This window comes from Oryctolagus cuniculus, chromosome X (genome assembly GCF_964237555.1).
Source record: "Oryctolagus cuniculus chromosome X, mOryCun1.1, whole genome shotgun sequence".
NCBI lineage: Eukaryota > Metazoa > Chordata > Mammalia > Lagomorpha > Leporidae > Oryctolagus > Oryctolagus cuniculus.
Window position 1 is genome coordinate 29,933,819 of NC_091453.1, and position 10,720 is coordinate 29,944,538.

A 10,720-nucleotide genomic window follows, 5' to 3' on the forward strand; every position below is an offset into this window, starting at 1 on the left:
TACATTTTGTATTATGGAAATTTTTAAATAGATACAAAAGTAAAGAAATAGTACAGCGAGCCCCTGTTACCTCCCTTTAACTGTTACCGGTGCAGGCATTTGGTGCAGTGCTGAATACACCACTTTGTACACCTGCAAATCCATATCAAAGTGCTGGGAGTTCCAGTCCTAGCTCTGCTCTCAACTCCTATTTCCTGCTAATGTGCAGCCTAGGAGGCAGCAGGTGATGTCTGAAGTACTCCTGTCCCTACTACCCACGTGGGAGACCCAGATGCAGTTCCTGGCTCCTGTTTTCAGCCTGGCCCCCACCCCACTTTTAAAATAAATAAAAATGAATTTCAGCTCTATAAAAAACGCAATTACCTGTCATCTTTCATCATTCATCTCTACTCTTACTCACTTCTCCCTCTCCCATATTATTTTGCAGTAAATCACCTACATCAGATTGTCTTACCTGTAAATATTTCAGTAGGCATCTCCAAGCGAGAAGGCTTCTTTACAAGAGCATAAACACAAGATATGATTCTTATCATACCATAACAATTTCATAATTCCTTATGATCATCAAATAACCAGTTACAACTCAAATTTCCATTTTTTTCAAATTTGCATTTATCTCATGGATCGTTTTCTAACCATTCATTTGTTTGAGTTAGTATTGAGATGAAGTCAATTTATTGTGATTCAATAATTAGCCTCTTAAATATCTCTAGTTTTATAGGTGCCTCATCTATATCTTTTGTTTTGCTTTCAATTTGTGAAGATTCAGGATTGTTTGTCCCGTTTATTCCGTACAATCCGAATTTTATTAAGTGCACCTCTATGGTGTTGTTTGACATGTTCTTTGTCTTATTATTTCCTGTGCGTTGGTAACAGAATCTAGACGTTTGATCAGATTTGGGTTTGATCTTTTTGGAAGGATGCCTTCATAAATGAAGGTGTGGTCTTCCATCTGGAAGTTTATGATATCTGGTTGCCTTTTGTCGTGCTGCCAGTCATCGATGCTCAATGCTTAGATCCATTAGTTTCCTGTTGCAAACTGATATTCTAGGATTAACAAAAGTGGCAAGTAAGGGCTCATCTAAAGATGTTCCCTCCCATCCCACCCCATGCCCCGCCGCTGCCAGGGGCTCTATCGGATGTCTCTTTCACAAATTGGAAAGCCCCAAACGGGTGAGGTTAAGCAGAATACTTTCCACTTTCCCATTCCTTTTTTCATGGCTTTTCAGTTTGCTTGAATCCATTGGAACAATCCCCAAGTCCAAATCCAAGCCAAATTGAGCCTGCTGCATATAAACATTCCCTTAGGCTTTGTTGTAAGTTGATCATTAAAGACTAAACATGTGATGTGCTCCATATTCACTGGGCCCATCATTTCTGCAATTCACCAAAAGTTTTTCATGATGACACACAGTGGCCTTTTTCTCATTCCAGGGCTTCCTACCAGAACCACCTGTGGGGAGTGGGGGTTTTACTGTCAGTTAAGTCCTTATTTGACATCTTTATTAATGACATAAAGTAGATTAACCTACTCATGAATGAGTGATCCCTGAACTGGAAGCAAGGATAGGCCGTGCCTGAAATGGAGAGGATCACAGAAACATGTTGTGGTATTGTAGGCAAGCTCATTGTAGCTTGGTCTGGAAATGGTGCGGATCTGTTGCCTCACTCCAGGAAATATAGGAAAGTGACTGGTCCACCACTTGGAAGGAGGTCTGAAGTGAAAAAGCTGTGTGTGGGAACAATAAATAAAAGTGCTTATGTAAGTATTACTTAACACAAACTGAAAGGAGATGGCCCCAGAAATTACAGAACTATACATGTCATTTCTGTTTTATTGAAAATATGGAAATAAAATTGGAGCAAGACAAACTGTTAAGTTCTAAGAAGAAATTGGATACAGAAAAACAACCTTCATAGCTTTGTAAGGAATTAATGGAATCGCCCATCTTAACTCACTTAAATCATTGTATCGACAATGTGTGAGTAATCCTCTTGACTTTAAAGAGCCTTTAATTTTGTTTGGAAGAACACATTCATTAGTACACTGGAAAAATCCATGTGCTCCAAACCACACAATTTTTGGGAAGGGCACAAGCTTAAAACTCATATCCAGAGATTCATTCCAAATGTAGCGGCCACCGAATAGTGGTCTCTTCAGACATGCCAAGTACTTGGCAAGCTCCACTAATCCTGACAACTGTGTAAAGTTGCCATTATTATCTCCATTTTATTGATGAGAAAACTGAGGCCTCAAAGAAGCTGAGTGACTTGCCCAAGGGTCTTCCAAGTGACATTATTCTGCTCTTGACATTTTGGAAACAGCACAAGGGCATGCCATTTATAGAGCATTTTTGTCTAAATTATTCATCACCCAGCTCCAGCTTCCCAAACCTCAACCAATGCCCTAAAGAGCTATACTCTACCAACACTGGCAAGGTTTAGTATGAGCCTCATATTTGAATGATGTCCTTGCAGATCAGTTTTGAATTCATGATTTTGGTCTTTCCCATCAGTGATCTGGGGGACGGAACACTAAGTCTGCTTGACATGTTTACACACAATGGCATTCTGGGTATTGAGAAAGTCAGGGAAGAAGCTACCTTGGAAGCTTGGAACTATGCTATCAAAATCCTCTAATAAAACCGAGGAAACAGAAACCTAGGGGAAGGAGATTAGCCACGATAATTGCTCGGATTCAGTACAACAAAATAAATTCCAAACAATAAAACTCAAGACAGCCGTGCCCTTATATGACCAAAACACCTGCAGACTTAACTTCTAAACATGTTAGCTAAATAATTGTGTCATTTAATCAAGGTCCAAGTGAAACCATATAAGCAAGAATAATGCACATGGCATCTAAAAGAATTCTTTCACTATGGAGTATTCCCTTCTGAATTATACCAGTTCAAAATTCAGAAAGGCTGCAAAAAAACTCACAGGGATGACTGAACAATGTAACTATAAATAGCTATGAAATGAAACAAACTAGGAATTTTACAATTGGCAAAAAGAAAAGTAGGAAGAATATAATAATGGTTTCTAATTATAGGTTGAATCTTATTGGAGATGATCAGCTATTGTGAATTTTTAAAAATTACCAAGCATGCTCCTAATATTAATCCATTCTAATGAAATAATTAACTCTGTCAGGAAAAATTTTCTACTACTCAACCCAAATTCCACATTTTTCTTATTCTTTTCTCTCCCTGGAATGATATGAGAAAGAACTGTTTTGTACAAGTAATTCTTTAATAATTATTTTAATTGTTCTATATGTCTATTTTCTTCAATTTAAATGTTCAAAGGAAAACTGAAACAAACTGATTGGCTAGGATATCTTGCAGAAAAAGTCTTGTAGGAGTTAAAAGTAATAAAATAAAATGCGTTTATATTCATGAAAGGAAGCCTCAAGAGTAAAAAAAGAAAAAAAAATCACACAGCACCAGCATTGTAGTCAAATTGTTCTTTCCAGATGCAGGATTGGAAATTTATCCTTTTGGCTGAAGTTTCACTTTGAAGTAACCCAGAACCCAAGAGTGAGGAACTGCAACAACAGCTTAATTTTATAGAGCACTTTACAGTTTACAAATTCTTTTCCCATTAGATCATTCTGCGAATTCTGTAAGGGACACACTGTGGGAATTTTGGTTCTTTTCTGGCAAATAAAGGCCCTCTTTTCTCAGGAAATATTGGTGAAATGGTTGGGGCAAAAATAATAGGACATTCATGTGTTCCCTGGGGACATATGGTCATGGTTCTCCAGGAAAACAGAAGAGAGAGAGAGAGAGAGAGAGAGAGAGAGAGAGAGATTCATTATAATGAGTTGGCTCATGTAATTATGGAGGCTGAGAAGTTCCATGATCTGCTGTGTATAAATTGGAGACCAAGAAAGCTGGTGATGTAGATTCCAGTCTGAGTCCAAGGCCCGAGAACCAGGTGTGCTGACTGTATAAGTGACAGCCTGGGGGAAAGAGGAGGATCAGGGCCTAGCTCAAGCAATCGGGCAGATAGAGCCAATTCTTTCCTGCTTCACCAGTTTGTTCTATTCAGGTGCTCAACAGATCAGCAGATGTCCACACACAATGGAGAGGGCAGTCTGTTTCACCCAGTCTATCAATTCACATGCTAATTGCATGTCGAAACATGCTCACAGAAATGGTGTGTAACCAATCATTTGAGCACCTGTGATACCCAGTCACATTGACATCTAAAGCTAATCATCACCCTCCCTCATCTCACCTGAAGGGGGAATATTTCCACTTCTGAGGGAACCCAAGAAGGGGAGCTCCACCTTTACCCTGTCCTAGACCGTACTCAGGCGGTTGCCACATGAGAACACTTCCACCCAAGGAGGCCCAGCACCTGAGGGGGTCCCATTTAACTTTGGACGCCACAAACCCATCCAGATAAAAACAGATACTCCTTACCCCAAGCTGGGGCAGGGCAGGCAGCATTGAGAAGGAAAGAGAATCTCCAAATGCAGACACAACACAGTGAGATCATTCAGAAAATGACAATCGAACATACTTGGTGTGAGCAACCTGAAGGAGAGTTTAATCTGGATTCTAACACCAGGTGCAGCCCTTTTCACATGACCAGGGCAAGTCAGCTGGTCTCTCCAATCTCTCCAGTCCTCCATTCCCTCTCAGGTAACACAAAGATTAGGATATCTTGCTAACATGGGCTGGCGTTGTAGCAGAGAGGGTTAAGTTGCCGCCTGCGCCAGCATCCTACGTCAGCACTAGTTTCCACTCCTGGCTGCTCCACTTTCAATACAGCTTCCTGCTGATATGCCTGGGAAAGCAACAGAAGAGGCCCAAGTTCTTCGGCCCCTGCACCCACGTGGGAGACCTGAATAGAATTCCAGGTTCTTGACTTTGACCTGGCCCAGCCCCAACCATTGCAGTCATTTGGGGAGTGAACCAGTGAATGGAAGATCTCTCTCTCCCCTCTCCCCTCTCCCCTCTCCCCGCTCCCTGCTCCCCGCTCCCCCTCCCTCTCCTGTGGTAACTCTACCTTTCAAATACATAGATAAATCTTTAATAAATGTGTCTCACTAGGAACTATGGATACATACAATAACACAGATGCCCCTCACAGACCACATGCCGATTGATTGAAAGAAGCCAGATGCAAAAGAGTATCATATCATTTGACTGCATCTATTTGTACTTCTAGAACAGCCAAAAACAATCCACCAGGACAGAAGTCAGAAGAGTGGTAGCTACTAAAGTGGGAGGATTGAGTGAAAGGGGGACCAGGGAACTCTCTGTGGTGGTGAAAATGACCTGTGTCTTGACTGCAGTGTGGGTTACACAAGTGTATACTTGCATGAAAATTCATCTAACTCTACACTTAAGATCTGTGCATTTTGCTGGACAATATATATCTCAATTACAATTTCAATAACACATATCTCATTGTGGGGAATGAATGAGATAATATAAGTAAAGTTCTAGTGGAGGATCCAAACACACTGTAGCTATTCAAGAAATGATGGCTAAAGCACCTTTCTTAAAAGTGACTGACACTGGTTAAGATGCTCACATCCCACATGGGGTACCTGGGTTGGACACCCATCTCTGTCTCTTAACTCCAACTTCCTGCTAATGTAGACCTTAGAAGGCAGTGATGATGTTCCAGTGGTTGGGTCCTTACTACCCATGTGGGAGACCTGGACTGTGGTTTTTCTTTTTTGAAAGGCAAAGTTACAGAGAGAGAGAGAGAGAGAGAGAGAGAGAGAGACTGAGACTAGTTCACTCCCCAAATGGCCACAACAACTGGGGTTGGGTCAGGCTGAAACCAGAAGCCAGGAGCTAGGAATTCCATCCAGTCTCCCTCATGGGTAGCAGAGGACCAAGCACTTGGACCATCTTCTGTTGCTTTCACAGCACATCAGCAGGGAGCTGGATTGGAAGTGGTGGAAGTGGAGCAGCCAGGACTTGAACTGGTGCTCAGGTGGGATGCTGACATCATAGGCGGTAGCTTAACCCATTGTTCCACAAAGCCAGCCCCTGAACTGCAATCTTGGTTTTGGTCCCAGCCCTTTAACTATTTCAGGTATTTGGGGGAGTGAACCAAGAAGATTCAGTCAGGTTGGGAGTCTCTCTCTCTCTCTCTCTCTCTCTCTCTCTCTCTCTGCCTTTCAAATAAAAGAAATAATTTTTTTTAAAAAAAGTGACTGACTTCAATTATCTTAATACATCTACATCATCCAGAAATCCAAGAAGAGTCCAGAGCAGGAAGAAACCCGTAGAGATCATCAGCACCCTCCTCCGGTAGCCTGCTTGTAGGCTTCCCACCACTGCAGCCATCAGGCCTCACCAGGCAAGCAGGCAGATACTGTCCAGGGAAACTGGTGGCTGGCAAGGATCCGTAGTTGCACAGACTTGAGATAGCTTCAAGCAAGGCTGCAGCTCCCAAAAGGCTAAGGGGGTGGGGAGATGACTGGCTAGGAATTCCCTGTCCAATTCTTTGGGGACCCAGAGAGAAACTGAAATGGGGAGTAGGAGTGAAGGGGCAAGACAGATACTTGGTTTCTGGAACTGAGTGTCAAGGCAGAGTCTGGGCAGGAGGTAGAGGCCAGCACCTAATATGAGGCCGGAGGAGACCAAAGGTCTTTCGGAGTAGGTAGCCTGAGCATTAGACTTCTCCCATGGCCTGGAATGAAATCAACTCTGGATGAATACGGTTGGGCTTGCAGTCACTCAAGTTACCTAGACTTGTTCTGGATTGAACACTAGAGCAACACTTCTTCAAGACTAATGTACACATGAATCCCTTGGGGATCCTATTAAAATGCAAATACTTGTTAGGTCCGAGGTGAAACCTAAAATGCTGCATTTCTAAGCTTCCAGGTGACACACATGCTTTTTTGATGCATACATCACACTGGGGCTAGAAAGAACTTCCTAGAAGATGCACTTTGTGACAGCAGTCAGGTAACCAGGATAATCCATGGGATTACTTCAAATATCTATTTCTTTTGATTTTCAGCTCAGGTGGAGAAAGGGAAATAACACCCACCCACCACCACTACCCCCCCCACACAACATTAAAACCATGGAAGTCAATATTCAGTGAAGCATTCTAAGAACCCTATTCCTATTTATTTTGGATTTAAAACACTGCTGTAGATGGTATTGTGAAGAGATTTATAGCTTTTAATCTTCTCATATAGCACAACTGCTAAATACAGTATAATATATGTGACAGGAATTAGTCCAGAATTTATTTAAGACTTTTCCCCCTCAGTTCATATGTCAAAAAATTGCCATTTCCAATTATTTATTAGGAGTGTGATGTTTTTCAAGGTAGATGCATTACTCTTGTTATCTGCTTTCAATTAGCTGAGAATTTACTATGCTCAGCCAAATGTCCATTCATCAGCAAATTCCACATTCCTGGCAGTCTGATTAACTTCCCAGGGCTCTTCCTTTATAGTTAAAATAAATGAGGCTGTCTATGTCTCATGCTTGCTTGCTTATGAAAGGAAAGAGAATAGGATTTGGATAAAGAAGAAAAAGGAGGAGGAAAAGGAGGAAGAAGAGGAGGAGGAGGAGGAGAAAGAGGGGAGAATAAAAAGCCTCGTGCCACCAGGAAAAATTAAAGACAGAGATAAACATCTACCATCTACCAAAAGCTACTTCTCACTAGAGAATATTCAGCCATATCAAAACCCAGCAGCTGGGCTAGTGTGCTTGAGAAAGCGGTGGAAAATGGCCTGAGTACTTGGGTCCCTGCCACTCAGGTGGGAGATACAGGTGGAGTTCCAAGCTCCTGGCTTCAGCCTGGCCCGCCTCTGGCCATTGTGGCCATTTGGGAAGCAAACCACCCAATGGAAGATCTCTCTCTCTCTCTCTCTCTCTCTCTCTCTCTCTCCCTCTCTCTCCCTGTCAAATAAATTTTAAAAAAAAGGCAAAAACAAAACACAGCAGCTGGGAAGTGCAGTAGCTTCAACAACAGGTGGAAGGACTTGAGCTTGGTACATATGTCCTTGCTGTGGGACCTTGAATAATGGAGGAAGCATGAGCTTTGGAATCAGCGAGGTCTGTCTCTGAATCCCAGCTCTGACACTTAAATCTAGAGTACCCTAGATAAGTTATCCAACCTCCTTTTTATTTTGTTTTAAAGTTTTATTGTATTTATTTGGAAGGCAGAGTTACAGAGATGAGAGAGAGAGAGAGAGAGAGAAATTTCCATCCACTGGTTCACTACCCAAATGGCCACAGTAGCCTGGGTTGGGCCAGGCTGACTCAAGGTCTTCTGCTGATTTCCCAGGTGCGTTAGCAGGGAGCTGGACCAGAAACAGAAGAGCTGGGACTCGAACAGCTCTCCAATATGAGATGCCAGCATTGCAGGTGGAGACTCAACCCACTGTCCCGATCTCCATTTTAAACTCTAAGTTTCCTCCTCTGCCACATCAGGACGGTGAGGACTAACTTGCAGATCCGTCATGAATTTAAATGAAATCATATTCGTGTAGTGATGATGTCAGCTAAGAGAATCCTGCCTTTGAGTTTCTAACAGCATTTGTTCAAATGTCATCTAATCTGCGTAGAGGATCTCAAATCACTCCTAGCTCTCTGGGGACTTGAGGGAGTGGGGAAGTAGGGATGGAGGAGATTGGTGTTTGCCCTACCTTCTCTTGTGTTAGTTCTCTTTTGGATCTCTCCATTGTGCAATGTAGTGCATCCCTGTTCTTCCCTCCAATCATCTCGTAAAGGGCCCACTGCCAAAATACCATTACATTGGGGACCAAGCTCCAACATATGCACTTTTTTAAAAAAGATTTATTTATTTATTTGAAATAGTTACACACAGAGAGAAGAAGCAGCAGAGAGAGAGAGAGAGAGAGGTCTTCCATCCACTGGTTCACTCCCCAGTTGGCTGTAATGGCAGGAGCTGTGTCGATCCAAAGCCAGGAGCCTCTTCCTAGTTTCCCATGCGGTATAGAGGCCTAAAGACTTGGGCCATCTTGTACTGCTTTCCCAGGCCATAACAGAGATCTGGATCAAAAATGGAGTAGCCAAGACTCGAACCAGCGCCCATATGGGATGCCGATACTGCAGGCCGTGGCTTTACCTGCTAAGCCACAGCGCCGGCCCCCAGCATATGCACTTTTGCAAAACATATTCAAACCATGGCTCGCTCTCTCTCTCTCTCTCTCTCTCTCTCCTCTCAGTTTTTCTCTTCCTTTCTTTTTGGGTGAGTGGGAGAGGGGCAATGAAACAAAACCTGAATGCCTTTGAATGGCCTTACTCAGGCCAGTTTAATCCTCTCTTGGCTCTGACCTCACTTTGGGGAGCCTACTTTGGGTGCAGGTCTTGAGAGCCCACTAGTTCTTCCATGTGCTCTTCTCTGAAAACACAGTTCCTTCAGCCTCAGGGATCTCTGAATGGCTCAGCTCACTGCCCTGGAGTCCTACATCAGTGAGAATCATACTATGTAAAACTCCAGGCATAGTGCATTGCAGGAACTTGCTAAATACCAGGCCTGCCTTGGGGGAGAAGTAGTGAGTCTGGTGAAATATGCCTTCTATCTGGTTTCCTCCCCTCTACTTCACTTCTTAGTCTTTTTATTACATTTTCTGGGAACTTATTTTTAACTTTATTTGCAACCTTCTAAAATTTTTAGCAGCCTATTTGAACTTCCAAGAACTTGTACTTCTCTCATTTGTAATTTTATTAGGTCACATCTTTGTTTCATGAAATCAGGGCCTTTTCTGACATATTTAGGAACATTCATTGTTATTGGACATTTTTGTTGTTGTCTTTATCATCATGATTAAAGATCTATTCTGTTCCCTGTTTTATGTGTCTCCTTTATTTCTTTGTTTTGTGAGTTTATCTGTTTGATGTCTACCTTTTGTGGAGTGGTTTTCCCCAAAAGTCTACTGGTTCTTGGCTATCCATTCATGTTTGAGAGAGAAGCTCTACAAAGCTGACTGGCAGGTCAGTATGTGAGGGCAGCACGGATCAACTGGTGGCCTATGCTGTAGGGGATACTGATGGAAACCAAACTGTGTTAAGGAGGCAGCACTAATCTAAAGGCCTTTGTTGTAGCATTGGCAAGTTTCTCAAGAAAGGATTCTCTGGGATCCTGCCCTTGAAGTAAAGGTAGTGAAAAGCTTGGAGAAGGATGGAGGAGTGTAAGCCTGGTGGGTGGCACTCACGGATTTAGCATAGGAGGGTCCATTTCTCAGCCTTTCTGGGGTTTATGCTGTAGAGCACTGTATGTTTTATCAAACTTCAGCTCATATAAAAAGTACTTGGAGGGTTTATTAACCTGCGAGAGGTTTGGAAGGATAGGGGGAGAGAGGATAGAAGGAAGTTGGATATTACCCCAAATGTACGTGAATCAAAACATCACATTGTACCTTATACATAGGGATAAATATTATGTATCCATCAAGATGAAATAAAAATTAAAGATAATGCAATGCATACTTAATATTTAAACTCCATCACAAAGAGAAAATAAAAGTGAATACTTCAGATTCTTTCTCATTTATGGAAGTTAAAAAAATATGGCAGGTGTTTGGGGAAGCAGTTGAGATGCCCCTTGGGATGCCTGCCTCTCATATTGAAGAGCCTGGGTTCCAGTCCCAGCTCCACTTCTGATTTCAGCTTCCTGTTAATGTGCATCGTGGGAGACTCAAATTGAGTTGCCAGCTCCTGGCTTCTTCCTGGCCCAGCCTTGTCTATTGCAGGCA